The 27,991-nt window shown below is 50.1% G+C and overlaps 1 protein-coding gene and 1 long non-coding RNA gene across 7 annotated transcripts in view; one reads left to right on the top strand and one right to left on the bottom strand.

Annotated features, from left to right (window-relative positions):
• The window catches only part of UBASH3B (ubiquitin associated and SH3 domain containing B), a 142,051-nt gene that overhangs the window by 53,500 nt on the left and 60,560 nt on the right, over positions 1-27,991 (top strand). The gene's annotated exons all lie outside the window — the stretch shown is intronic.
• On the bottom strand, positions 21,333-24,350 carry LOC115525811. Of its 2 annotated transcripts, none has more exons than XR_003972473.1 (3): positions 24,279-24,350; positions 21,528-23,816; positions 21,333-21,426 (listed from the first exon to the last, which is right to left on the bottom strand). It is a non-coding gene; the product is annotated as an uncharacterized LOC115525811 (long non-coding RNA). The 2 variants fall into 2 exon arrangements; XR_003972474.1 differs by lacking the exon at positions 24,279-24,350 and having other exon boundaries at positions 21,528-23,312; positions 23,382-24,250.

Consider the following 27,991-nt stretch of genomic DNA (forward strand, 5'->3'; position numbering starts at 1 on the left):
CCATTTTCCTCTCTTTTGAAAATGTTCCAAGGGTGGGGGAGATGGCAAAGGCTTCTTTCCCTGTTCTCCACGCCGGTACTCCCTCACTTCTCCGCATGGGGGTTAGCGGCGTGGGGACCGTGCAGAGGGGACCCGGAGGTGGGGTCTCCTGTTGCTGTCACAGTGGCCCTCTGTAGACGCAGAAATGCCGTGTGGTGGTGGGGTCCTGGCCATTACAGCTTCCTCTCCTTCCCTCCCCCTCCTGCCTCATTTTCCCGTAGCACAGCTGAGGCTCCGCGTCCCAAACTGTGCAACCTTCGCCAGCAGCTCAGGATCAGGGCTCTTCTTGGGACCAGCCCCATCTCCTGGAGTTCCCCTATGGCCTGCCTCCATATGGCAGACACCCCTGTCCCCCGGGTCCCAGAACGATCTGCAAATAACAGCCAGACTCCCTGGAGTCTTAGCGTAAGACGGGGGAGGCCCAGAGATGTGGAACTTGTCTCTTCTGCTTCCTGGGAAGGCCTACCTTCCGGACCCTCATTGTCTGGCCCTGGAGCTGCCATACCCGAGGCTGGCTGACAGTGGGACTATCGGGTCCCCCCCCCTCCCCCCTTCACCCCTAGAGAAGTGATTGGACGCTGAAGCCCAACGAGATAATCCCATCAGAATCTAGCAGGGGGCGAGATATCTCGGCAGCAGCGGAGATGGGGTGGGGATGGGGTGGCCTCACCCCCACCCAGGCCACCTGGACCCTGTGGCCTCCACCACGTGCATCGGGCATGGGTGTGGCTCCACATCAGTAGAGGGAGAAACCCTACAAATAGCAAAGACGCTTCTGTAAATGTCGGTCGCCCTCGGAGGGGGCTGGGGGCATGGCGGTTAAAATTAGCATTTCTAGTACTCTGGTGTTCACCAAGCGGGAAACGGGCCCTTGGAGATTGTGTTATTTTCCACTGCCACACCCCGTGCTGTCACCACAGGTGCCTTCTGGCTGACCCCAAGATGCTCGTGGTTCTCAGGAGCCGCTGTGACTGTTGGTGGCACTTCTGTAACTCAGAGAAGTCACAGGGGGCCTGGTCAACCACCAGCAAATGATTTCCTGTTCCCTTCCCCTCCTACCCTCGACAGCCCAGCCCCTCCCTGTGAGCTGTGCGGTGAGAATGAATACAGCTGCAAGCGGGTTTCTCACCTGGGTCTCAGACCTCTCTGAGACAGGAGACGCATACGTACCTGCCTAGTCAGGGCTTTAAAACGCAGCGCAGGGGGCTCCTGGGTGCTTCCGTCGGTTAAGTGTCTGACGTTGGCTCGGGTTATGATCTTGCAGTGCGTGGGTTCGAGTCCTGCGTCGGGCTCTCGGTGCAGAGCCCGCTTCAGATCCTCTCTCTCCCTCCCTCTCTCTGCCCCTCCCCTGCTCACGTGCTCGCTCTCTGTCTCTCTTAAAAATCAATAAGACATTAAAAAAATAAATACAAAGCTCACAGCCTTTTAAAAGTAAATAAAAAACAGAATCTAGTCAGGCGGACCGGCTTTCCTTGTTTCAAAACAACCTAACAAGGCCTGAGCTTCACATTGTGGGCGGATCACTGACCCCTTTGTACCTGGTGTCGCCATTCGGTGCTGGGCGGGCTTGTGGAAGGAGAGAGGCTCTGGGGTCCCAGGGACTTGTTTGACTCCCAACTCTGCCACCTACAGCCCTGTGACCTTGGGCACGAGATTGAACCCTCCTGACCTGTGAAATGGGATAGTTGAGCTGCCTCAGGGGACTGTGTGAGGCTTGAGTATGATCTATGTAAAAGCAAATAGCAAAACGCTCCTCAGACCCTTGATAATAGTCCTTTTTATTTATTTTTTAATTTTTTTTTTAATGTTTACTTATTTTTGAGACAGAGAGAGACAGAGCATGAACGGGGGAGGGTCAGACAGAGGGGGACGCAGAATCCGAAGCAGGCTCCAGGCTCCGAGCCGTCAGCCCAGAGCCCGACGCGGGGCTCGAACTCACGGACCGTGAGATCATGACCTGAGCCGAAGTCGGACGCTCAACCGACTGAGCCACCCGGGCGCCCCGATAATAGTCCTTTTTAATTCATAGTGTAGGATAAAGAAAATCTTTTCGGTTAGAGTGGATAAAGCAATCACAGAGGGGCAGAGATTAAAAGCTCACTCACAGGTACTTGGGCCTTTTGTGGAGGGAAGGATAAGGTTCCGTGTCAGGGTGGACTGCCTTATGACCCTGCTCCTCCAACACAAACCCTCTGAGGGACTTGTGCGATAGAAATTAAGAATGACACTGTTGAGCACGTAGCACATGCGAGCCACCGTTCTAAGAATCGTGCACGTAACGACGATCTTAATTCTCATCGGAACCCAAGAGGGCGGGTGTCCTTGTAATTGCCCATTTTACAGATGCCTTAACTAGCGCACTGAGGTTGAAAGTAACTTCCCGAGACCACACAGCTAATCATGGGGAGGGACAGAAAGTCAGTCCTCTCTCTGAGCTTCGTTGTCCTCCTCAGGGTCTTGGTTTAGATGCTCACTAATGTCCACGATCCTGTGTCTGTGCTAAATTGACCCAGGAAACTTTCTGGAGTATGTGGGAATCTGAGAGTCACTTTAGTGATGTTGGTGGCAGAAAAGAAACCACCGAGGAAGCTTTCAAGGACCTGAAAGTCTTTTTTTTTTTTTTTAATTTTTTTAATGTTTATTTTTGAGAGAGACACAGAGACACAGGGGAGGGGCAGAGAGAGAGAGAGAGAGAGAGAGAGAGAGAGAGAGACCCAGAATCCGAAGCAAGCTCCAGGCTCTGAGCTATCAGCACAGATCCTGACACGGGGCTCAAACCCACGGGCTGTGATGTGAGATCATCACCTGAGCCCAAGTCAGACACTTCACCGACTGAGCCACCCAGGCGCCCCTCACCTGGAAGTCTTTAAAAGGGCTTAAAAGGATTAAAAAGGATTTAAAAGTCTTTAAACGTCTTAAAAGGACTTCCTTCTCCCTCCACCTCCTCCAAGTAAGTCTCTGAGAGCAAAAGACTTGTAGCATGCATTAGCTCATCAGAACCCAGCATCTATCCCATTGTATGAGCCAGGGAGCCTGTAAGCAAAGGCAGTGACAGCGTTAGCAGCTGGAGAGATCATTCTAGCTGTTTCTCTTCTTGCAAAACCTAAAGCATTAAGAACGGAGTCTTGAAGAAGAATTAAACTTCTGGGGCGCCTGGGTGGCTCTGTCGGTGGAGCGTCCGGCTTCGGCTCAGGTCATGATCTTGTGGTTCGTGAGTCTGAGCCCCACGTCGGGCTCTGTGCTGACAGCTCGGAGCCTGGAGCCTGCTTCGGATTCTGTGTCTTGCTCTCTCTCTGCCCCTCCCCCGCTCATGGTCTGTCTCTCAACAATAAATAAACATGAAAAAAACTTTTTTTTTTTTTAATCTTTGTTTATTTTGAGAGAGATGCTTGCGGCAGACCCGGGGCGGCCGGGAGTCAGTTCTGAGTGTCCCTACCCCATTGGCTGCTTCTGCCCTGACCCCTGTGCAGGTTCCTGTCCTCTCGCTGTGAGAGTTGGAGGGCCCCCCGGCCGAGACACGCACCTCTTCTCTTCTGTCTCATCCAGACTCCTGGCTTCGAATACCAGCCATGGGCTGACAGCCCCTCCATTCCGTCCCCAGCCCAGGCCCCTCTCGTGTTTTCCAGCCTCCATGCTCAGCATCTCCTTAGGGTGCAAATAGGCACCTCGGTCACCGAGATCCTTCTAAAGCGTAGGAGAGATTGTACTACTCCACCGCCCCAAATGCCCCCCATGTTTTCTCCATCATGGTCAAGGTAAAAATCTGAAGGCTGCAAGTCCTTACCGAGGGTGTTCCCTTGCTACCTGTGAATCTTCTCTCCCGTCACCTTCCTTGCTCATTCAACGGAAGCCTCAGGTCCTGCTGCTTGTTGCTGGAGTGCATTCCGTGTGCCACTGGCGGGAGCATTTCGTGCCCGCCGATCTCTGCCAGGAAGGCTCTTCCCGCAGATGGCCGCATGCTTCGCTCCCTCCCGGATTCCCCCGTGATCTTTGACCACCCTGCGTAGAACACGGAGTCCCTCCCACCCTTCCCTCCTTACTCCTGTCCAAAATACTTGCTGGAAGGCACGGGCGCATATCTACATATTTCTTGCCCGCCCTCTGTCCAACAACACAGGCTGCGCGAGGGCGAAGATTTGTGTATGTTTTGTTCCCCGCTGCATCCCCAAGGGCCAGAACAGCGCCCGGCGCAAGGTAGGGGTTCGATCGATGCTTGTTAAAGAGAGTAAATGGCGATGGCCGCGTTTCTACAACATCCCAGCGACCGGCCAGGCTCTTTATGGAATTCTGGTCACACGGAGTAGGCGAGCCTTCCACACAACACTGTTGGGGTAAGAGTTGGGGTAACGCGGTGGCCGGGAGGGCTCCCGGGCCCTTTTGGCCATAAAGTCTTTTTCCACGTCGGGGGGAGTCAGCACGCCAAGATCTCAGCTCTGTCGCCAGGCTTGCCTAAAGATGCTTGTCAGGGTGAACTTGCCTGAGAATTCAGTGGTTCTCAAGATGATGCGCCTGAAAGGATCCTTGTTGGAACGCCATCCCTTCAAAAGGCCTTAATCCAGACTGCCTGTTCTGCAGACATTCTCAGATGCATTATTTAAAGTTATTTCCAGTGGTGCGTGGGTGGGAGGTGGGAGCTACATTTGTTACTTAGTGGTTTTGAAAAGCCTTCCAGGATCTTTTTCACTTTTAACCCTTCTTTTCGAAGTCACCTAACATAACCTCTTTGAGGTTGCAGCACCCCTCCCCTCCCACGTCGGTTAGCGCACTCCACCTGCACTGGGGTCCCGCGGTGGGGGAGATCCAGAAGCAAGCCACGCGCTTTTTTGGGGCGGTCTCTTAGGGGAGTGAGGCTTCTTTTCCTCGGGGAGGCAAAGCACGAGACTCACAGAGGCTACTTGGTATCAAACGAATCGGTTGCACAGACTTCTGGTTCTTTGGAGAAAGTTTCGTGTTTGTGGGAGGGTGTGGTAGTCCTGCTCCTTTGGAAGAACAGAAACGTTGCGTTGCATTTGCACGGCTTTTCGTAATGCTCCGCGACCCTTCACATCCGTTATTTCGTTTGATGCTCACGGAAGCTTCCTGTAGCGGACAAGTTGTGTCCACGCTTCACAGATGAAAGCCGGAGGCACAAGAGAGGGTAGTGGTTTGCTCATCGCTGGTCCTGGTGGGGGGCCCGGCGGGCTCCAGGTCCCAGGGCTTCTGCTCTCGCTTCCTGGCTACGCAGGACTTCCGCTTCGGCATCGGGCGCTCCCCTCAGTAGGGACAGGTGCCCGCCTGGTTCTCCCTTGTACTCCTGGATAGCCTCAAGAAGGTTGGCTTCTACTGTGGGTATCCCTCTGGAACTTATAGCTTCTGCAGGTTCTGAGACAGAGGGGCACTGTCTGCGTGTCTCTGCGTATTTAGGGGGCTGTTCTCTTGCCAGGAGAACGTTTGAAGGCAGAAGGAACCATCTATACATCCATGGAGAGCTGTACTCCCCAAGTTCACGGATTCCCTAAATTCATTGGACTTCTTCCCTGGACCTCCGTCGTGAAGTGACACCCCTTAGAAATCCTCCACTTGGAAGTCAGGCAGCTCTAGAGGGTTCCCTCTTAGCATAGTACTCAGACCTGCTCTCTCTCCACAGAATCGCAGCAACACCAACCTTTGTACGGTGCTGTATAATTGTGGTTGTGCTTCAGAAGCATCCGGGGCGGGGGGGGGGGGGGTCCTTTGAAAATACAGATTCCTGGACGCTTCCTCTGGAGAATGTAACTCAGTAGGTTTGAGAAGGATCCAGAAATCTGTAATTTAAGAGGAAAAAAAAAAAAAAATCCTTGGCAATCCTGACAATTAATGAGGCTTGGAAACCACTGTTTAGATTACAAAGGCCTTTTGTATATAATATTTCGTTTGTTCCTCACAACACATGAGGAAGCTGTTAACCTCTTTTGCAGATGTGGCTCAAATACGGTAAATAACTTACCGCGAGGCTCTCAGTTAGGGAATGGTGGGGTCCAGCCCACGGCCTTTGTCCCCAAGCTGGAGTCCGACCTTCCTCTGTGCTCGCCCCCTGGAGACTCGTTCTCCCATCTCTCTGTTACCCTGGGGGTATTGGTTTCTCCTCATATTCTGACTGCTTACCAGCAGTCTTACTCACCAGATCCAACTCTTCTTCCCCGAGGGCAGCTCTGAGCAGGTTTGGAGAAGAGAGTGAGAGTACAGGCCCTTGAGGCAGCATTTTGGGGCTTCCGACCATATTGGTTATCTGGGCTGTGAGGCAACGAAGGTAGACAGGCCAGCCTCACCCTGAAGGCGCCGCACCATCAGCAGCTGAGTGGGGTGGGGGCCCCAGACAGGCCTTCGTGCCCACACAGATCCGTCAGCCCAGTTCCAAGAAAGAATCCTGAAGTGCATAGGCAGAAACCACTGACCACTGGCGTGGAGAGTTGGTGGTAAATCTTGCCTCTTTTTCCATGTGCATTGTGTTTGGAGCTAGCTCATCAGGAAGAAACCTCAGAATCTCAAGTTTCCTTATAATGGGAAGGATGCAGGGTGGCCCTGGGGGTGGGTATGGGAAACTCTGAGTGGATTTTCTGGTTCTGGTGGGTGAGGACATGTCAGCTTGGATAAGTAACCAGAGCGCTGGGCTCTTTGGTTCCGGCCGGGCCTGTACCATTTTGAGCCCCTGCAGCCGAAAGGCTGGGTTGACTTCGCAGGTGCCCTCCTCGCCCCGATCCCCAGTGTGGCTGCTGTTCTTGGGAATTCAGAAGTTGAAACCCAGAGGACCTTGGCCTTAGGAGGAGTCCAGTGACTTCCAGTTACTTTATTCATTTATTTACTTCGAGGCATTATGGCATCCTGGTTAAAATTAGGGCCCTCGAGGCAGATTTCCTGGACTCAAAATCTGGCTGTGCCTCGTAACTTTTTATTTTTTTTTTATTTTTTATTTAAAAAAAAATTTTTTTTTCAACGTTTATTTATTTTTGGGACAGAGAGAGACACAGCATGAACGGGGGAGGGGCAGAGAGAGAGGGAGACACAGAATCGGAAACAGGCTCCAGGCTCTGAGCCATCAGCCCAGAGCCCGACGCGGGGCTCAAACTCACGGACCGTGAGATCGTGACCTGGCTGAAGTCGGACACTTAACCGACTGCGCCACCCAGGCGCCCCGGCCTCGTAACTTTTTAATGTGGCCGTGCCTCGGTTTCCGCATCTGTAGGGTCGCGCTGACGCTGGTACCCACTGCCTCGGGTTATAATGGTGAGCATCGCGGAGTACTTAGCATGGAGGCAGGCGCGCGAAAGGGGCTGCTAGGGTCTCTGCTGCGCAGCAAACATCACATTCTGGGGCCACCACTGTGGCACAAAGGACAGCCGTGGGCGCCGCCTCGTAGGATTTCACAGTTCACTGGGAGGCAGACAGAAATGGATTATTGCCACATAAAGTCGCCCAGGCGGGTGGGAAGTGCGGTAACGGGACGTCCGGAGAACCATGTGCCATGAAGGGGCTGGGGCTAAGCCCGAGCTAGAGGCGATGGCATTTGATTTTAAAGCATGAGCAGGAATCCTCCAGGTAGAAGAAAGGGGCAAGGCATTACAGGTGGAGGCAGAGCGTGAGCAGGGGAGGGACAGAGAGAGAGACACCCAGAACCCCAAGCAGGCTCCGAGCTGTCAGCACAGAGCCCGACGCGGGGCTCGAACCCACGGACCGAGAGATCATGACCTGAGCTGTAGTCGGCCGCCCAACCGACTGAGCCACCCAGGCGCCCCTCAGGTGTGCCTTTTAATAAAATCATTCTGGTTGCCGTGAGGAGTACAGAACAATAAGAAAGGAAAGCAAAGCCGCTGAATGACCTGAGTTTCTCACCCTTGTTAAACGTGGGTGTTGGGCAGCCGCCATTTCGGAGAGCGCCCAATGCCCACTGTGGCCGGCAGGCAAGGCTGTGGAGAGTGGCCATCTCCCGTGGCCTTCCGGGTGACCTCGAGCAGGACATACTGCCCCTCTCCCTACCTCATCTTTAGGTAACGTAGGAGCCGTGTACTATATACTCCAGCCCCCCAAAATGTAGCCTACTCAAAAGGAAAGCTGGGGGTCTGTCCGTGCTTCGCTGGTTTTCTCTCTGTGTCAAATACATTTGCACTTAACTTTATTATTTAACGAAGGGAGTGTCCTCGTCATTCAAAAAGCAAAGTGACCGAAGAAGTTACGCGTTGCCAGGCTTGCCCCTGTGCCCGTCCATCCTTTTGTCCCCAGCCCTGCCTCAAGAAACCGCTCTTTCTTTTTTTTAAGTTTGTGTATTTATTTCGAGAGAGGGAGGGAACGGGAAGGAGCGAGCGAGAATTCCAAGCAGGCTCTGTGCTAACAGCGTGGAGCCCAGTGTGGGGCTGGAACCCACGAGCTGTGAGATCACGACCTGAGCCCAAACCAGGAGTCAGACACGTAACCAACCGCGCCAGCCAGGCGCCCCCACGAGAAACCACCCTTACTCATTTTCTTGGGTACCCTTCTGGCATTTATCTATGCAAATACGAGCTTAGATTCTTCCTGTACCCCCCTTTCTTCTTTAGACTATGTATCCGCTCCAGGGAGAATATGAACGACCTCTTTGAAACACAAAAATTGTACTTGTTAAGGAATTTCGGACTCGTCCGGCTATTCCTTCTAGAACAGAACAAAGGGGAGCGGAGGCTGTGCTGTGACTTTGTCTCCCTGCTACGTAAAATAGGGGCCATATTCTGTCCGCCCTGGCTCCCATGGGGGAAAGTCATAATTAATTTCACATTCATAAACAGCTTTGAGCTTTCTGGTGGAAGGGATTCTCTGGTTCTGTTTTGATTTCTCAGTGAAATATTTCCTCTTGTTCTCCAATCCCAGGATCCTTTTTTTTTTTTTTTTTTTTTAATGTTGACTGCAAATTGTTAACAAGTTGTTAGTTTATTTATTTATTTCCTCCCCTCCAGCTTTTCCTCGCCAAACTTCTGAGTCTCAATTGGCAGCCGTAGTCTCTGCTGGGGCCATGTGTATCTGATTTTAAGCTCCAACCTGCTGGGTCCTCCCACCTGCCCGCGTCCAGAGTCGAGTGGTTTTCGTGGTATCTGTTGGCAAAGTCCTTTATTTTTCCCACTGCGTGTGCTGAGGTGCACAGAAACTTCCAGAGTCCCAATCACAGGGCAGCGGTGAGCCAGAGTTGGCTGTTAACTGGCTAGAAGGGCAAACTGTTCCCGGCCAGAAAGACAGGGCACCTTTGCTTCCTGTAGAGAGAACTTCCCGCGTCCTCTAGGGTTGCGGGAGAGACTCAGGAAGGAAGTTGTCTGTGCAATGGCGGAGGGGCTAGATTAGATGATCTCTGAAGATCTCTTTGGTTCTAAAATCACACTTTAGTGACACTGTCGGGGACTGCCGGTCCCAACGTCAGGAGTTAACCGTTCTGCACGGCGTGCTGGCTGGACGGTGTGAGGAGAGGCCCCTGGGATGCGGACCAGGCGAGAAAGGTCGGTGATGCCACTGCCTGGAATCCACAGAGCCTGGTCAATGTTTTGAAAGGGACTTGGGTTTTGTTTTACTGGAAAGCTTCCTGGAGGTCTTTTCTAGGCAGTAGGTTCATGTTGGTGCTTAGGTAGCACATAAAGCCGCTGTCTCCCAGACGTGTGGACCTGGTTTTGAGGACCTTACTGCTGGATCATGAGTTCAAACCTTGCCAAGCGCCAGCTTTGTGAATTCAAGAAATCCTTGTCCTACATAAGGACCCGGAGGGACTTGGAATAGTCTCTTCTTCACCCTCCTCTCCCAGCGAGGCCCGTTCCCTGTGCCAAGGGCTCCCAACCCTCACCTCGCAGTCGGGACCCACTCCTGCCTGGTAGTTTTCGCTCGTGGCGAACGGGAACTACACAGTTGTCCTGTGTGAATCTGTCCTCAGTTTTCAGGAGGACGCGAGAATCCTTGGGTTCACTGATGGAGTGTTTAGCGATCTGCATCGTTCCTGTGGGCCTCCCTTTGGGAAGACCGACCCTTAAAAGGGCTCTGGGTGCTGCTTGGCAGGTGTTCCCCTCCGTCAATTGGCACGGACGGCTTTCTGCGCTTCCTTTTTGCTGGGACCACTCTCTACTGTGCTCCTGTTGGATTCGGTGGGGTTCGTTCAGCGTGAGGAGCAGGAAACCCGTATATGGGGGCGACCGGCGCGATGTGTATATTCTGGGTCTGAGCCCTTCCAGCCCACAACCCCTTCCGTTAGTTAGATAACTCTCCTTCTCCACTGAACGGCTCCCCCTCGAAACAGTAGCCTCTCCGGGGAGATATTTGTGAACCCTAGCCCCGCGCAGCGTCTGGCTCATCGTGAATATTCAGTAATTGGTCGTTGGATTGTTTCCCACTCAACGACATCATCGATTGAGTGCTGACTACGTGCGTGGCACTTTGCTGGAATCCGGTAAAGCCAGAATACGACACAGCCCCTGCCCATAAAGAGTTGATGGTCCAAGAGAAGAGGCATCTGCCTACTCCTCCCGTCTATCTCAGTGCCAGAAATCTAGAGGCCGCTTGGTGCCTTCTGAGTTGAGGATTGCAGGATGATAGAGCTGGAGGGTCTTCGGGATTTCAGGGTCCCTCCCTCTCATTTCAGAAATGAAGAGACTGATGGGTGAGAGGCTTGCGTTCATGGCCACACAGTCAGGCGAAGCACAGAGAGAATTGTCCACAGCCCTTGTTTTTGGCTCTTTGGGGCACCCCATGTGGCTTGCTTTTGCCCTTTAACTAGAAAGAGCAAATCCTGAAAAGCGGAAGGCGGTACCAGAGCACGCGGGAGCACACTCTCACCGAACGTCTGCTGATGCTCCGTGCCCCAAATCCTGCAAGTGCTCGGAAGCTTTGGACAGTGGTTCTCACACTCGGACTGCAGAGTGAGCTGTTCAAAGGCAGCCAGGGCTCAGCTGCCTGCGAGCGCCCACTGGGGACATCTTTCTGGAGAGTCCAGAACTCTCAAGATGAAGGCTCATCAGTTTTGACCTTACGGCTCTGTTCAGCTGAGGTGCTGAATGGTTTTCGGGATAAGGTGTATGAGAGATTCTAGTTCATAAAACCACAGAGAAGGGCTTTCCGGGGCGCCTGGCTGGCTCAGTCGGTTAAGCCTCTGACTTGGGCTCAGGTCTTGATCTCACGGTTCGTGGGTTCAAGCCCCATGTCGGGCTCTGTGCTGACAGTTCGGAGCCTGGGGCCTGCTTCAGATTCTGTGTCTCCCTCTCTTTCTGCCCCCCACTCGTTCACGCTCTTCTCTCAAAAATAAATAAACACTAAAAAAAAAAAAAAAAAAAGTGGGGCTTTCCATTCTGCTAAAATATGGCCAGGACCTTGTCTGACTCCTATTCAAACAAACTAAATGTAAAAAGACATTTAGGAGGCGATTAGGGAAACATAAATGTGGATTTGACATTCAGTGATATTAGGGAATGAGAGTGAATGTTAGGTATGATAATAGCACAGTGATTGTGTTAAAGACAAAAACAGTCATTAGCGATGCATACTGGTGTCTGGGTTGTTTTTAAAATATTGGCGGGGGGCGGGGGGGTGGCCCCTGGGTGGCTCAGTCGGTTAAGTATCTGACTTCAGCTCAGGTCATGATCTCACGGTTTGTGAGTTTGAACGCCACGTTGGGATCCGTGCTGACAGGGTGGAGCTGGGAGTCTGCTTCCGATTCTGTGTCTCCGTCTCTCTCTCTCTCTGCCCCTCCCCTGCTTGTGCTCTCTCTCTCTCTCTCTCTCTCTCTCTCTCTCTCTCTCTCTCTCTCAAAAATAGATGGGCAAACATTTAAAGTAGAACAAAATAAAATAATATTCCAGCGGGGGAGAAAGCCGGGGAATAGACCAACGGTTTGACAAAACGTTGACCATGGTTAATCGTTGAAGGGGTCGGGGTGGGGTTGTCATACAATACCCTCTGCTTTTGTATGTGTCTGGAAAATTCCAGAATAAACAGTCTTCTTTAAAAATAGGGCCTATGGGGCGCCTGGGTGGCACAGTCGGTTAAGCGTCCGACTTCAGCCAGGTCACGATCTCGCGGTCCGTGAGTTCGAGCCCCGCGTCAGGCTCTGGGCTGATGGCTCAGAGCCTGGAGCCTGCTTCCGATTCTGTGTCTCCCTCTCTCTCTGCCCCTCCCCCATTCATGCTCTGTCTCTCTCTGTCCCAAAAATAAATAAACGTTGAAAAAAAAAAATTTAAAAATAGGGCCTGGGTGTCTACCCTTGCCCTCCCTACTTAGAGCGAACCCCCTTCCTGACAGAACGGAGGCTGGCACTGCGTGGCTGACCGGATCGGGATGAGGGTACGGAGGCCCCAGAGTAATTGGCCTGAGTTCCTGGTTACTTATCTCAGAGGATACCCAGAAGGACCGGAACGCTTCCTCTTGAGCACATCTGTCTCTGTGATGTCACCGATGCCCAGCTCACCCCTGTCTCTGGAAGCGGCTGCCAGGTGGACACAAGTGTCATCTCTGGTTCCATTTCTGCCGCAGGCTGGCCCCTCAGACTCCCCCAGAGAGGCCCATCCTGAAGCAGATTCTCTCGCTCAGCCGTCACGAAATGCATTACCAACGCTGTGCCACAGAACTTATCTCTGCAGCGCGTTGCGATACATATATCTGATTCCTTACTCGCCCCTCGGTCCGTATCTGGCCCTTTCCTCTCCCCCGCACCCCCAACCGTGACCCTGTCGCTACTTCTGCCCGCCGATAGTTCTACGGAAGGATCTGCAGTCACGCACAGCCTGTACAACGTAGGGATGTCACTCTTCCTAGTTCATTTCCCTTTGTTCTCTCTCACGTGACTCGTTCATGAAGCTTTTGTACCTGGACCTGCTCTTGACCCGAAGTCTCCATTCTGGGCTTCCTATGGCCATGCCCTTTAGTATAGATGAAGACTCCTTAGGTTCACGGAGATTTGCTTGCCTGGAGCCCGTCTCCTCCCAGGTATCCCCTCGCCGCTCCCGACAAAAATGCTACATATGGGGTATTGGAGACCCAAATGACTGAGAACCCGTTTCTTGGGTTTCTTCCTCATGTCTGGCCTCCTGAGGACAGATACTTCTAACCCTGAGGATGACCAAGGTGCAGCTATTCATGGAGGTACAGACAGAGCTTTGACATACTCCACGTGCATGTGGGGCCCCTCTTGGTACCCAAAGAAGCCAGGGGCAGAGTGTAATGTGGATGGGGGCACACCACAGGTAGAGAGGAATCCGGGGTTGTTGGCTGCTGCTATCTCCTGCACAGAACGCCAAGCAGCTTGAGAAATCTAATCGGGCCGTTATGAAGGGATATTTGTCAAGTAGGAGGGTAAGACCTATTTAATTGACCAGTTTGTTCACTTGATTTATTACTTTGAAACATTTAGACAGGGGGTATCTGGACCTCCCTTTTTTTGTTTTTTCCGATATCCAACATGGGGCTCGAACTCACAGCCCCAAGATCAAGAATCACAGGCTCTACTCACTGAGCCAGCTAGGCTTCCCCAGGCTTCCCTTTCTACTCTTCACATTTTAGGTATCAATATCTTAACTGAGACTCAGGAATTTTGCTCCTGGCTGGACTTCATCTCGCCATATGGTAGGCTTAGGTTCTCCCATGGCATTTCCCGCAGCTTGTAAAACACAACCTATGAAGTCCTTTCATGGCACACTTATTTCCTGTGTTTATAACGGAGATGAAATCATGGTTTTCCCACCACCCCTCTTCCAGCTCCCAACAAGCCTCAATTATATAAGCCGACAAGCCCATTTAAAATAGCCTTAAAGTGAGGGTTGCCTGGGTATGCCAACAACTTTATCCTAAAAGTCTTCCCCTGAAATTTCCTACGCCCATTCCTATGCTCATTCCTATGGATGCCACTCGATAAGGATTAGCCATAAGACCTAAAAAGTTGAGCTATTTTTTTTTAAGTTTTTTTGAGAGAGAGCTCTTGCAAGCAAGTGGGGGAGGGGCAGAGAGAGAGAGAGCGAATCCCCAGCAGGTTCCGTGCTGTCAGGACAGAGCTCAACACAGGGCTTGATCTCACAAACTGTGAGATCATGACCTGAGCAGAGATCAAGAGTCGGCCGCTTAACTGACTGAGCCACCCAGGTGCCCCAAAGGTGAGCTATTTTTAAACTTCTAGTTTCCCCAAATGGCTCCTTCTCTTCAAATTAGTGCTAGAATTCTACCTTCCCTCCTTCTCTCCCGCCCGTGAAACCTTTCCATCTCTTCCAATGGATAGTATTGAAATTTCCGACCTATTATGGTGTACCCACCACTGTACCTACATCATATCAAACAGAAGGTTTTAAAGGCCTTTGGCATATCAGGGTCAATGTCTCCCACCCACATGGGTTATGTAATTGGCCTTCCTCTCTTTAGAGACCCAGAGCCTTGTGCTAAATAGGAATTGAGAAAGGACTGTGGATATGGGGAGCGAGTGTAGGGGTGGGGTGAACACATAGGTTACCTCACACAAAGAGAAAATGAGCTCCCCTTTGCACTAGGAAACTCACCTTAGCTTCCCACTCAGTCCATCTCAGACCCAATTAAATTTTAATCCAAACCATCATAAACGCAAAGTGCTTTCTTCAAGCTCCTTTATTTCTGGAGCTCCGTGGCGCCCCGTTTAATAAGTGCTTCAGGAGAAGATGTCTGGCAAGGACTGGGTATTGACTTTGGAAAGGGGAGTGTTCACATCCCCAAGTATGTCACTGATAAGTTACTGGAAACCAATCCCAGCCCTCCAGTTTGCTTGTTTATGTGGCTCAGGCACCTTGCACCAAACCTCAGCCCAAATTCAAGTTTCACAGGGGCAATGGCTGCCATTCAACATGTTTGGCTCTTGTCTTCAAAAGGATGTCAACAGACAAAATCTGCCCACCGTTGCTCTTCATTCGGAAGTATATTCATATGGACATTCATTCCACAAGCACATACTGAGAAGCCTTGTGCTAGGCTTGGGGGAATGGAGATTTGGAGTCTTTGACTTTAAGGGCACCCAAGGTGTGCAACCAGATTACCATAGTAGCGATAGGAGTCTATGAAAGTGGAGGCATGTACAGAAACGTATTAACACAGGAGAAGTAGTGTCTTGCTGCCTGGGAGAACCGGAAGAAGCATCAGAGGCGGTGACATTGACCTGGGTCTTGAATGACGCACCGGAACAGGGACAGCCGAATTGGACAGTTGAAATTTAATTTCTCCTCTCTTGAGAGTTGCATTTCAAAAGCTGTTGGTTTTCATGAGCACAGAAAGCGGGCTGGAGGCCCAGAGGTCTACTGGGGGCCTTGTCTACTGTTGTAGTAGAGAGCGAGAACGGAGAAGAGTTTAGGACGGCTGAGCCAGAGGGAAGGACTCTGCTGGGCAGATGGGGATTACCAAGGAGAAAGGAAGGAGCTCAAGGCCTCGCCCCGCCCTTTTGCTTGGGCGGCATTCGTAGATTTACTAGTTGCTGATGGCTGCCAGTATGTCCCTGGGATGGGAACCAGCTGTCCAAAAAGGCCAGTGGGAACAGTTGTTGGCACACTGTTCATCTGGCTCCACTCTGCATCCTGAAGACATGGCGTGCTTCACACACGAACCTCACTGCAACCACCTCCTTGACTTCACATCTTGAAATAACTCCTCATCACTGGATGAGTATTTTAAGACACAACTCTCATCAAGAAGTTTCCATTAAAGCAATTCCAGTAGAGTGAATAACCATTTCCCCCCGCTCATCAGACATGCTTGTCTTACAGAATCATGAGTTCAATTCTCACTTTTATAGCCCTATCTTAAAAAAAAAACAAAAAAAACAAAAAAAAACAAAAAAAAAAAAACACCTCAGAGCAATGATCTTACATTACATCTGTGTCAAAAAAGTTTCCCTCTGCATTTTCAGATCATCTTTTCTGGGTCAGCATTTCTCTTTCCTTATCACAGTTTTTTTTTTAACTTCCTGTTCCCTATCAAGCTTTATATGAACTCATTTTGTCATTTCTTAAGCAATTCAGGAGTGAACCTTTCCCCTTTTTGAAGGCCAGTAATTTTTCTACACCTTCTTACTCACCGTATATGTGCAAAGGTCAGAGTTATTGAAAATGTTTTGACAACCCTCAATTATTTGCACTTAAGGGGTTGACTAGAGAAGGGGAACTGCATAAATTATCAGCAAAATGACATTAAAGCCATCACATATAATACCAATGGCATACATTCCCCATTTGTTTATTTGCCCTTCGAATGTACTTAAGATCTTGTTTTTAGCACACTAAGCTGCTTTCATTTGCAATTCTTATCCATATAGTAGACGGGCAACAGAGTTTCCATTGGATAACCCATCAGCCAGTGGGTGACTGAAAGCTAGAATAATATAACTCTTCTCTAACGAGAACAGCTTGTCATGAAGAAAGGCTAAATACACAGTCTTGTAGTTAAGGGAAGAAACAAAAGCCTAGACAGATAGGAAGGCCTGTTCCACCAACCTGACTCACAAAAACCTAGACTTTATTCCTTTATTTATTCAACATTTCTTGAGCACCCAGTATAGGATAGGTGTTGGAGATCAAAGAAGTAAAAGACATCGTCCTATGTTCTTTGGGTTCTGTAAATGAACACACAGCCTAATGGACACCCAAACAGATCTATGAGGCCTTGGTGGGAACAATTAACTCCACTGTGTTGCACAGAGAGCTATTTGGGCTGGATATAGAAAAGTGTGTAGAGAACATGTATGTGGGGAGAAGGGGGAGCAGTTTTCCGGGCAGAGGGGCCCAGCATGCGCAAAGACAAGGAAGGAAACAACGTACTGAGGGGGAGAGAGAGTTCAGGGTTGTTGAGATGCAGGGGGCCTGGGAGGAAAATGGCAGGGTTGAGTCTAGAAGGGTGGATTTGGGCACCGCCACGGAGCACCTCGGATGCCATGTGGAAAAGATGATATCTTTCAGTTAACAGGGAGTCCGAAGGCTTAAGCAGAGGTAATACGGTCAAATCTAAGTTCTAGAATAATGACCCTGCCAGCAGTGAGGATGGTGTACAAGAGGGAGGAAAGGCTAGGGGAAACCAGAGTGGACTCAACAGGTGAGAAACAGTCTGGCCCGAGTCAGGGGAGCATGCGGGTGGAGCAGAGGAAGTGCCGTCAGCCTCACTCAGGATGCCTTGGTTCCTGCTTGAGGACTGGGCATGAGGAAGATGAGGGAAGCCGTGAGTGTTTCCTAATTTCTGTTTATCTCACTGGTATGGCCAGGGTTTGACGTGGACAGTTCCAAGCTAACATCTGCTAAAGCACAGCCTCATTCCACGTTTCTGACCTTTTTGTCTGGGGACTTGTACAGGGCTTAGGCTTTTAGCTCTTTCTTCTTCAACTCAACAAACATCGTTGGCACCGTGAAGGATGAAGAGCTGGTCTTCTTCCTCAAGAAGCTCATAATAAACTCATGGAGGAGAAAGACCCGTAAAACAGTAAATATTAACCAAGGCTGAGTGAAAACCAAAGGGCTATGAGGGCATAGAAGAAGCCAGGGGGGGACTCGGGAGGATTTCACACCGGGGGTTTGCGCCAGGCTGTTCGTTTTTACTGAGCATCTATCACATGCCATGTAGGTCTCAGGCACTGAGAAGAGCAGTCAAATACATATCCATGAGAAGGAGGAAGAAAAAACATTAAATAAGGAATTATAAGCAGGGTGAATACTGGAAAAGAGAAATACAGGCTGTCATGAGAATAAACAATGGAGAGATTAGTCTGAGGTATCAGGGAAAGCAAACCCAGAAGGTTTAAGCTGAGACATGACAGGTGAGTAGAGATACCAGCATAGGGGAATGTTCCCGAAGAGAGAAGTACGCGTCCGCTTGCTCAGTGGTGGGAAAATGAGGCATGTTCAAGGAACTGAAAGAAATCTAATGTGAATGGCATATGAGAGCAGGGGGAGTGGCCTGAAGGAAGGCCGGGAGGGGCCGGAATAGATCACACAGGTTAAGGTTCTGGAGATTTATCCCAAAGGGTATAGGGAGCTATCGAGGTTGTAAGCAGAAGAGTGGCGAGATTACTGCATAACTGGAGAATACATTGCAAAGGGCAAAGCTGGAAGGAACAGATCTGTTAGGACAGACACACCGTTGCAGTAGTCAGACGGGTGACGGTGGGTTAGCACCGAGAGGGGACAGCAGATTGGAGAGAACAGGTGTGCGATTTCGGAGGCAGACCTGGACAGGACTTAGCGATTAATTGCATCTGAGAAGGAAGCAAGGGCGGAGAAGTCAAGGTCGATCTGGAGCTTATAACTTGGGAAGTTGGGTGGATGGTCTGGCATTAACCAAAAGAATCTGGAAAGAAGCAGGTTGGGAGGGGGCAAGGCGAGTTTGCTGTTTGAATACACGAGGTTTCGGTACAAGCAAGATGTTCAAGTACTGATTATACATTCCAGGACATGTGATGGAAGCCCAAAGGTTAAGAAAGAGAAAAGGATGGTACCTAGGGATTAGGGCAACATTGGAATGGAGAGGTGGGACTTTTAGCCCAGCGAATGGCTCAGATCTCCTACAGAGAATGCACAGAATGTGTAAAGGAAAACCGCACAGAGTCTCTCGAGGAATGCCAGCAACCAAAGTGCCTGCAGAGGAGTCGAGCTTACAAAGGAAGCTGAGAAGGTATAGCTAGGGAAATCCGAGGAAAAACCAAAAGCGTAGAGTCAGGGCAGTAAAAAACAGAGAGCGGTGAAGGGAGCGTCAGTGACGTGAAATGCTCTTGAGAAGTCACGAGAGACTGAAATGCGAAAAGCCCGGTGGACCAGACCCTAGTGACCCAGATTCTCACTGCTACTTACTGAGTGACCTTAGACAAGTCACTGAATTTTACACGGAGCCTCGCCTACACTTGGGTGTGATTGTGCCGTATTCAGATCAGCATCTAAAGGCTCAGTAAACAGGGGCTGTTATTTTTCACACTGTTTCTAGAGCCGGTTTTAGTGGCGAGGCGCGAGATTACAGTAGCTTCTAGTAAGAAAAGTGAGATAGAGGGTGGGGGCGGATCATTGGGGTGTGAGGAGGAGTTCGCAGGGAGGAAGAAGGGGAAGGTGCAGCAGAAGATGCATTGGTTTTCGTGGGGATAGAGGGAACGACACTGGACAGGCATGAGCCAAAGAAGCTGGCGGAGAGTATGACGGGACCACGGTCAAGTGTGATGGCTGCGAAGAGGCAGGACGAGTTACGGGGGGAGCGGAGCCTATAAAGAATGTACCATGAATGGAGTTGGAGTCTTTGAGTTTTTGTTTTATGAATGTAAGGGAACCGCTGGCAGTTTTAAAGGAATACGTTTAGCTCACCTTGTTTCCGGAAAATTAACAGAAGAGGGAGGGAGGGATGGGCTCTAGCGGAGAAGGATTTAGGGAAAAGCTATCCCCACTGTGATTGTCGACGGAAGAGTTTTAAGACAGAGCAAAAAACCACTTGGGAGCGTGTGACCTTGCCTCGGTCATTTAACCTCGCTGAGACTCAGTTTCCCCATCAAGAGAGTGGGGGTGGTACTGTCTACCTCTAAGGTTCTTTGGCGCATTATATTTTATGTCAAGTATCCAGGATGGTGGTTAGCGTACAATGAACTCTTCGGTCAATGTCCTTCCCATTCCCATCCTGCCTCCCCTCCCACTCTTGGTAGCGTACCCGAAGGCCTTGCTCTCGCCTGATTTTCAGGAGAGCTAGTTTTGTACTGTACTAAAATTAAACAACAATCTCGTCTTCCAAAAAGCTTCCTTTCCAGAATAGGGCTAATGTGTCACCCCCGCTCCCTCCCTGATTTGGAGGATTGATGTGTTTCATGGGCTTTGTACCAATGTGTCTTGATGCACGGATGCTTGTGTTTGGGGCTGGGCAGTGGCTCAAGGGTAGCCCTTTCCCATAAAGCTGCGAAGGCATTTACCTACAAGATGGAGAACACGTCCTTCCTGGAAAGAGAGCAAAACCCTGAAACCATTCCCCTCATTTTTCTCCCAGTTTCTCTTTTTCTCCTGTCTTCCACGACATCTGGTTTGGTTAAATTCATTTCCAGCCCGAAATAACTGGTTTCTGGAAAAGATGTAATATGGATTACATTTCTCTAAAGCCATATGCTCTATACATCCTGGCATCCTTGCAGATGTCATTTGATTCCATTTTGTTTTATTCATTCAATAAATATTTATTGAGTGTCTGCTTGGGCGCTTGGCATCCATAGTGCAAAGAGGAACAACATTCAGTTCTGCGTTCTAAATGGTCCCAGATTTTGTGGCAAAGCAAGACCCAAAGACATAATAGGTTCAGTCGATTATGGCTCAGTTAAGTAGGAGCTACCGACCAGCTTCAAAGTGGGTGGGGGATGAGCAGCTACAAGAAAATACTTCAGGGGCACCTGGGTGGCTCATTTGGTTAAGCATCTGATTTGGGCTCGGGTCATGATCTCGCTCTTCATGAGTTCAAGCCCTGCATCGGGCTCTGGGCTGACAGCTCGGAGCCTGGAGCCTGCTTTGGATTCTGTGTCTCCCTCTTTCTCTGCCCCTCCTCTATTCACAGTCTGTCTGTCTCTCTCAAAAATAAACATTAAAAAAAAATCTTTTTTAAAGAAAATACTTTAGCAAAGCTGATATTTGAATGGACTCCTGATGTGGGAGCTTCATTTTCCCAGGTGAAGAAAAAGGGGACGGGCTTTCCTGACCTGTTTTCTTGAGGAACCAGCACGTAATTTGAAAGAGGACGTTTGGCCCCGAGAAGCGTGAATCATTTGTTGTTCCAGGATGAGAATGCCCACAAAATGTTCACTGAGAGTCCAGTATGGGCCAGGCAGGGTGCTAAGTGCTTTGTTTTAGTTCGTTTGAGTCCCAGAACAACCTTAAGAGGCAGGTCCCACGACTGCCCCCATCTTACATGGGAGCTAAGCGATGCTTAGAGGGCTTGAGTAACTTGCCCGCAATCACCCGATGACACAGCAAGGATCTGAACACAGACCATCCTACTCGAGGGTCTGTGGACTCTGAAGCATCGTGGCAGGCGAGCTGGGCGCTGGCTCCTGCGGGCAGTGGGGTAGCAAAGTGGAAGGCAGAGTGGGGGGTGATACCTCTGGGGGGATGAGGCCAGATGTGGCATTAGTAGATTCATCTTTGCATGTTTATTTTTTTATAAAAATGTAACTGCATTCCTTTTAAAGTGAGATAGGACCCTATTGAGACCCACTGGTTTAAGTTTACTTTTATTTATTTTGAGAGCGAGTGGGGAGGGCCAGAGAGAGAGAGAGAGAGAGAGAGAAAATCCCATGCAGGCTCCACGTTGTCAGCACAGAGCCTCATGCGGGGCTCGAACCCACGAACCGTGAGATCACGACCTGAGCCGAAATCAAGAGTCCGATACTTAACCGACTGAGCCATCCAGGTGCCCCCACGCATGTTTTCAGCATAAGCCCTGTTTTAGTGGGAGACAATTGTGTAAATGAGACAGGAGGTTTGGGATAAGAGACCTAACTTAAAAGCTTGTTGTTCTTAGAAATTTTGATTCCTACTTACTTGCAAACAGCATCCTGAGACCCTTGATTTTCAGTCATCAAAGTAAACCCCAACGAGGTAGAAAAGTACTTCTAAGTCGTTTACTGTTTTCACCTTAAAAATGATCAAATGGATTCTCCAATTAAAAATCAAGGAATAAAGATAGGCTTTAGCCTCCAGTTAGTTTAAGGATGAAAAGTTGTGACGGGATTCAGATTTCTACAAGAAACTTGCACAGAAAAAAAAAATCTGTTCCATTTACTCTCCCTTCATAGAATATTTTCATGCTCTGAGTTTTGTTTTGTTTTGTTTTGTGTCTTGCCTCCTAGTGAATTTTAAGAATCATGAATTTGATTGTGGTACAAATATATTCATGAAATGTTTCAAAAAGGAAATGAACCCAAACAAAGAAATCGACCACAAAAATAGCACACTGGTGCTGGTTGTTTACTAATAAACAAACATCAGGTTCACGGCACAGTTCAGCTGATGTGTGTGGTGAGAGATCAAGCCCCTTGCTTTCAGATCTAACTCCGTTCATATGGTGGTTTTTCAACCTCCCAGTGCCCAGGACCTGCGTTAGTAATCGAATACTCCAGATTTGAGATCTTCGTTAGTCTCCCAGTAGGCGTGTTGATCTCTTTGGATGATGAGGCTCCGTGACGCTTTGCTTGGAAAAGCACAGACCTATAGCAAGGAGCCCAGCTGTTCCCCTTCCCTCCCACAAGGCCCCAGGAACGTGAACTTGCTGAACTTGGGTGGCCGGGCTTTTGGAGCGAGCAGCCCAGTTTCTTTTCCCTCCCACGGGTTCTGCTTCCTGGACCCTTTTGCTGACCGGCGAAACCAGCCTTGAGCAATTCCTTGGTGTGTGACCCAACCCAATTCTTCTAGGACAACCGTCCTCCCCTCTGGCCCAGATCTTTTCGCCACCCACACAAGCTGGAGTTTAACCTCTCCTGTCAGACACGAGAGCACAACCTTGAGAAGGCTCTCCCCACCCTCGTCAAAGACCGTGATGACAGACCCTCAGAGTTGGGTGGGACCCAGGGTCCTCTCGGGCGTCTGCTTTCTCACTGTCGGTCAGCAAGGCTCTAGGGTCATGGTCTCTGGCCTCAGGGAGCCCTGAAGCCTGGAAGGGTCAGGAGAGGCTTTTAAGAAAAGGACGGGACTTCGAGAAAGAGATTTGGAGAGCATTCCAGACAAGGGAAGGGAAAGAGGCCAAGGAGAAGAGCAAGAAATCCTCCCGGGTTCAGGAGACTCTCATCTGAGTCTTGAAGATCTCCAGGCAAGGAAATTCCAGGGCTTCCCCTGAGTCTAACCCATCCTTTTTCCTGTGACCCGCAATGTCCCCTTTTATGGGTCCCGGCTGTTCAATCTGTGAAACCTGAAAGGGGAGGGCGCCAAGAAAAGGAGGTTGTGGTCTGACAGAAATGCTAGCCTGGCGGAAAAATCCAGCCTGGTCTCTTTTTTTTTTTTTTTTTGTCCCCTCCTGTCTCCTTCCAGCCACTGGCATGCTATCACCAGATTTTATTGTCCTGGGCTGGCCACAGCCTGTGGACACCCCTCCTCTGCCCTCCAGGGCACCCTCTGGCAGAAACACAGCATGCAGCTTCCTCTGCAAGGTCACTGCTGAGGGACATGATGATTTTTTAACCCCTTCTCTCAGAGAGCCAGAGAAAGCAAAGTTCCAGAAATGTCATTCGCCCCTAGAAATGTCCTCTTACCGTGGCTCCCTCTCCGTCTTTCTCTGTAAGTTGTGGAAATCAGCCCCAAGCTCCTCAAGGCAATTAAACTGTGGAAATGGACCTACCCCCTTCCTGGTGCCAGGCCAGCTAGGGTGTGTGTGTGTGTGTGTGTGTGTGTGTGTATGTGGACCTACCCCCTTCCTGGTGCCAGGCCAGCTAGGGTGGGTGTGTGTGTGTGTGTGTGTGTGTGTGTGTGTGTGTGTGTGTGTGGTTTGCTCTATGTGCACATAGACGTAGGAGAGATGGGGTAAAGCTGGTGCCCCCATGGCCCAGGCTGTGCCTGGTTGTTCGCCACGCCAGCCCGTGGGTGCGCTTTATGCCCTCTCGCCTTTCAGCCCTTCTTACCTTCACTCTTCTCCCTGGCTGTTCCGACGTCCCTGGCCATCTTAGACACACCTTGGGTTCAGAGCCAGGTAGGAGATAGGAGTTGGGACTTCCTTGAAAAGGAAGAGTCTGAGATCAGAAGGTCTGCTTCTGGAACGCCGGCACACGTGGCTTACTCTCTTTGCTCCCAGCTTCCGCCTCTGTAAAATGGGCATGCCGTTTGCAACCTCGGGGAGCTGTCCTGAAGATAGAAGGACACGCTGGTGATGAAACAACTTTGCAAAACGCGAGGTGCCGCAAGGAGCTGAGACTAGAAACCCTGGCGAATGGCATGTTAGAGTGGGGTGGGGACAGGGCATCAGACAGATTATTCCACTGCAAAGGGGCATGGCCGAGTTAAGTCGCAGAGGGCCTAAGGGGCCAGGGACAGCGGCCCTCAGGAATCAGTCCTGGAGGGCTCCCGAGGAGGTTTCCTCAGAAGGGGCTCTGCGTTGGCAGACAGGAAGGCATAGGGCGCTCCCTTCTTCCTCACAGAAAACCCCTGCCTCAGGGAGAGATTCGTCTTTGTTGCTGCCTGGCCCTCTGAACAGCCCCAGCCGGGCCCCGGACCGATGCTGCTTAGGAGCTGGGCTAGGCCCGGGGCCTTTCCTGTCCGTGGAGACCGGCGCCAGGGACATCTCCCGCCTGAGTCCCGCCTATGCACCTGGGCCCCTTTGCAGCAGCTCTCCCTTTGCCGACTCCTCCCCGCTCCCCACCGAGGCTTCCTGTTTTGAAATCACCAATAAATGGAAAATGTGAGTGCTGTCACTTTAACAGCTCAGGCTGCGTGTGTGTGTGTGTGTGTGTGTGTGTGTGTGTGTGTGTGTGTGTATGAGCATGGGTGCGTCGCACCGCCTGGGGAAGGCAGCTGAGGCGGAGGGCTCGCCCCCACAGGGGATGCCAGTGCTCCTGCCCTCCCAGCACACCCGGCTGCCTGACTAACCAGAGGAAGGCACGCTGTGAGATCAGTGTCTGTAAGCCTGCCCAGGAGGGCTGCTGGGGCCTTTCCTGTCAACTGGAGAACTCCTCTCTCAGCTTGTAGAAAGATCTTTTTATTTATTTTATTTTATTTTATTTTATTTTATTTTATTTTATTTTATTTTATCTTATTTTATCTTATTTTATCTTATTTTATTTTATTTTATTTTATTTTATTTTATTTTATTTTACATTTATTTATTTTTTGGGAGAGAGAGAGAGACGAGACAGAGCTTGAGCGAGGGAGGGGCAGAGAGAGAGGGAGACACAGAATCCGAAGCAGGCTCCAGGCTCCCAGCTGTCAGCACAGAGCCCGATGCAGGGCTCGAACCCACCAACTGTGAGGTCATGACCTGAGCCAAAGTCAGATGCCTAACCAACTGAGCCACCCAGGTGCCCCCCTGCATTTTACTTTTATGTACAAACTACATTATTATTTTTTAAAGTCGATTATTTAAAGAGACAATAAGAATAGTTATATACATAACCTAAAGTGTTATTTTGCAAAAAAAAAAAAAGTTATTTTGCAACCTTTAACATTGCTTGTAGTTGCTGGTATGCTGGCAATGAATTCTTTCAGCTTTTGTAGGTCTAAGAACAACTTTATTTCATTTTTCCCTTTTATTTGTTCATTTATTTGTATGACATGCTTTTTAAATATTTTTTTTAACATTTTATTTATTTTTGAGAGAGAGAGAGAGACAGAGCACAAGCAGGGGAGGGGCAGAGAGAGGGAGACACAGAATCCGAAACAGGCGCCAGGCTCCGAGCTGCCAGCACAGAGCCCGACGTGGGGTTCGAACTCACGAACCGTGAGATCATGACCTGAGCTGAAGTCGGATGCTTAACTGACTGAGCCACCCAAGCGCCCCAATGTCTTTTTTTCCCCAACCTGTAAAACAGAAACAATTTCTTTACCAGTCCAAAACTGGCTTCCTAAGGAACTAGAACACAGTAGAGCAGACTCAGCCCTTCACTTGGATGGCAGGCAGTGCATCTAAGTCTCTTTTTCTACCCCAAGGACCTACGCTGGTTCCTGGCAACCAGCAGGAAGTATTCATGGGGTGCTTACTACATACCAGGAAGTCAAGGCTCTTGAGAGTCAATGCAGATCATTACAAAGTCTCTGCTCTCGGGGAGCTTACAGTTGCTGGGGGATACCATCGCGATCCCACAAATATGTATGGAAATATGGCGGTGTTAGCGTAGGATGACAGAATAAATTCCTTTTCTTTCATTAGTTTTCTAATTGAGGCTCTAGCTTTTTCTGGCTACTGGCAGAGGGAAGGCCATAGTCCATATGCCTTTTCATATTGAATGTTATCACTAAGGTAATATTATTGACACAGTCTTTTGGAAACAAACATGTGAGAACGTGAACAAGGGTAAGGTGCCTCTCTCCTCCCGTGCCCCCTCCCCTAGCCCACTGTTGGCCACCTTGGACCTCCAAGCCCCTTCCCTCTTTCCCACACTGTGTCTGCCGTTCCTTCTCCCTTCTTGTCTGGATGGCAGATTCCACTCATCCGTCAAGGCCCAGTTCAAGTCCTGCCCCCTCTGGGGGCAAAGTTAATCTGTAAATGACCGTGTAGATGCATCACTGAGCACTGCGATTGTCTTCAGTCCCACCTGAGCTCCTTGAGGCCAGGAATTATGTCTTCTCTATCGCTGAATTTCCCAGAGCCTGGCACAAAACCCAGTCCTTCTCAGATGCTTAACACATGTGGGATAGATGAATGGATGAATGAACGTTCCCTCTCTCACCTTTTAAAAAAAATTTTTTTATGTTTATTTATTTTTGACAGAGAGAGAGAGACAGAGCATGAGCGGGGGAGGGGCAGAGAGAGAGAGAGAGGGAGACACAGAATCCGAAGCAGGCTCCAGGCTCTGAGGTGTCAGCACAGAGCCCGACCCGGGGCTCGAACCCACGAACTGTGAGATCGTGACCTGAGCCGAAGTCAGACGGACGCTCAACCAACTGAGCCAGCCACCCAGGTGCCCCAAGACTATCCTTTTTTAAAAACTTGAAATAGAGTTGACATCCAGGGCCATCTTAGTTTCAGGTGTACAACGTAATCATTGGACAACCCTGTCCGTTATGCTCGGCACAACAAATGTAGTAATTACCGTCTGTCACCATACGCGACGTTCGTACATTATCGACTTTGTTGCCTGTGATGTACTTTTCATCCCCATGACTGGGCTTCTTTAACGTATTTGTGAATGATCTGGAAAAGGAAGTTCAGAGTGAAACTTGCATATCTGTAGATGACTCAGAGCTCTTTTGGAGGGGAAGTGCCCTGCCAGGGGGGTAGACCATTGGAGGAACTCCTAAGATAGGACTTGACGTTCTTCAGTGCGAACAAATTTAAGGCCCTGCATTTAGGCAGGGCTTATCTGAGGTACAAGATGCTGCCTCTCTCTGATTAGCATTGGCAAGAAAGAGCAGGGACCTGGGAGTCACTCCATTCAATTAATTTTAAGTTCACTAGACAGAAAAGAGGAGGTATGGACAGTCCCACTAGAGAAAGCCAAGTGGACAAAGGTTCGACAGAGAGGGCTTCAGGGTATTTCGGGCAACCACGGGGTTCCGGTGGCTGAAGCAGGGCTGCGTCGTAGAAAGGTAACAAGTGCGGGGGTAACAGCGGGAGAGGTAGGTAAAGCCAATGGGAGCTCAGGGTCAGCAAGACCATGGCATGATCCAGGTTAATATTTTAGGAAGATTGTTGTGGCCTCTGTGGTGGGGGAGGGGGGCTAAAATCATCCAAGCGAGAGCTTATGCACTGAGAATAGAATGAATGAATGAAGGAATGAATGAATGGACCCAGAGTGACTTCAGGGGTGGAATTGGCCTGGGACCTCAGCCAGTAAGTTTTGGGAATGTTATTCTCCTTCTAGACATGCAGGGTACCCTGGGGGGACAGTGCTGAGCCCGGCACCTAGAAGCAGCCTTAGCTGGGAGGGGAAAAGGGTGTGCCGGCGGCATGGGTCCTGGGCTGAGCCTGGCTCTGTGACCTGGCTGGCCTGAGCCCCCGCCAGGAGTGCTGGGAGAACAAAGTGAGATGACCTATCGCCAAGCTCTGTGTAAACAGTAGGGTCAGCAGCTGGGTGGTTTGGGCTCCTGCACATTGAGAGATAAAAACCAATGCTGGAGAAAGTCCAGGGAAGGGCACTGGGGCAACCAAGAGGTTAGAAAGGTTTCTTTATAGAGATGTGATGAAAACATTGGAACTCCCCAATGTGGAAGAACAAAGGGAGTCTGCCAGGCTTAGGCTTTACAGCACAGGAACGGACAGAGACGCAGACCAACTGCCCGGGTTCAAATCCCGACTCTATAATTTAAAAGCCGCCTACTGGAGCCCCTGGCTGGCTCAGTCAGTAGAGCATGGGACTCTTGATCCC

The sequence above is a fragment of the Lynx canadensis genome, chromosome D1 (assembly GCF_007474595.2).
Source record: "Lynx canadensis isolate LIC74 chromosome D1, mLynCan4.pri.v2, whole genome shotgun sequence".
Lineage (NCBI taxonomy): Eukaryota > Metazoa > Chordata > Mammalia > Carnivora > Felidae > Lynx > Lynx canadensis.